Here is a 1,493-nt window from a genome sequence, read left to right as displayed (position 1 = left end):
TGCGCATGATTGTATGTAACTAATACAGCAGGAGCTGTATTAGCCCTAGGATTTTAGAATTTTATTTTCGATCTAGATTACATGTACATTCCCTCGTGGAATATAGGATTGATATATGTAAAATTTTATTTTTTTTGCGGATCGGATTCTTGCGAGGTGTGGTACTTTTGGAGCACCAGAGGCGTAGCGGAATAAGAAGCAAGATGGATGCGACAACTCGACCCGATGGTAGTGGCTAAAGATGGTAGCAGCTAGGATTGGAGCACATGGAGGACAGTAACAGGAAAAGGTCATAATAGTTGGAAAATAATTTCCATATTTATTGCTTTTATTTACTGTGATGTGTATGTATGCATGTGATGTATGCTAGGATAACTTAAAATTCCTCACTTTAAATAACTAAGTGGGAGAGAGATTTATTTTAATAAATTCCACGGTCTCCATTACTGGTTTGTAAGTGATGCAAACAAACTTGCGCGTTGGCTCTGAGTGCCTTCCTCCATATCGGATGAGTTTGTTTGCGGATCACTAGATCAAACTTCCATTTAGGATGACTATAGAAAATTAATTAAGAACGTGTGATCTTCCCCATCGGAAGGGGCATAATCTTATTAATGGGCTTAATGTCAAGTAATGGTATACACTTAGGCACGTCTAATAGTATCCTCCCCATCGGAGTCACTGCTATTATTTGTGTGACCAAAGGAAAACTAACTATTAATTTGTCAAAAAGATAAGTTGACAAGATAATAAAATTAAAACCCCCTCTTACAAATGTCGAGTTTTTGTATACGTCCACACTATCGTGGCATACAAAATTCACGGTGTATGAGGTAATTTTATTTGTCAGGATGACAAGAAAATAAAATTAATGGGAAAAACTCCTCTTACAAATGTTTGGTTTTGTATACGTCCACACTATCGTGGCATACAAAATTCACGGTGTATGTGGTAATTTTATTTGTCATAAAGACTTATTGACAAGATAATTAATGGGTAAAACCCTCCTCTTACAAATGTTTGAATTTGTATACGTCCACACTATCGTGGCATACAAAATTCACGATGTTTGAGGTGTTGGTGAATTTAAATAATATTGTTTGAGGAATCAATGTTATTTTAAATTCAAAAGTTTTGACTAAATATTTGATCCAAGATAGATCAACTATTAATTTTATTCATCATAAAGTAAGGTTGACGAGATAATAAAATTAATGGATAAAATCTCCTCTTTGATTTTGTATACGTCCACACTATCGTCGCATACAAAATTCATGGGAATTTTAAGGTGTTGGTCTTGACCAAATATTTTTGTGATTCTTAGGATTTAAAATATTTGTCAATCCCCTAGTTGTTATACTATAGAATAGACTTAGTAGTCCCAATAGTAATGATTAGAAATAGGACTTCGACATTTAGGTAGGCTGTCCTCTTAGAACTAAGAACAAAATAGGTGTATTTCATTCATTAGTTAATACATGATTAGTGGTGTT

Source organism: Zingiber officinale, chromosome 1B, assembly GCF_018446385.1.
Source record: "Zingiber officinale cultivar Zhangliang chromosome 1B, Zo_v1.1, whole genome shotgun sequence".
Classification (NCBI taxonomy): Eukaryota; Viridiplantae; Streptophyta; class Magnoliopsida; order Zingiberales; family Zingiberaceae; genus Zingiber; species Zingiber officinale.
This window is presented reverse-complemented; position numbering follows the sequence as displayed.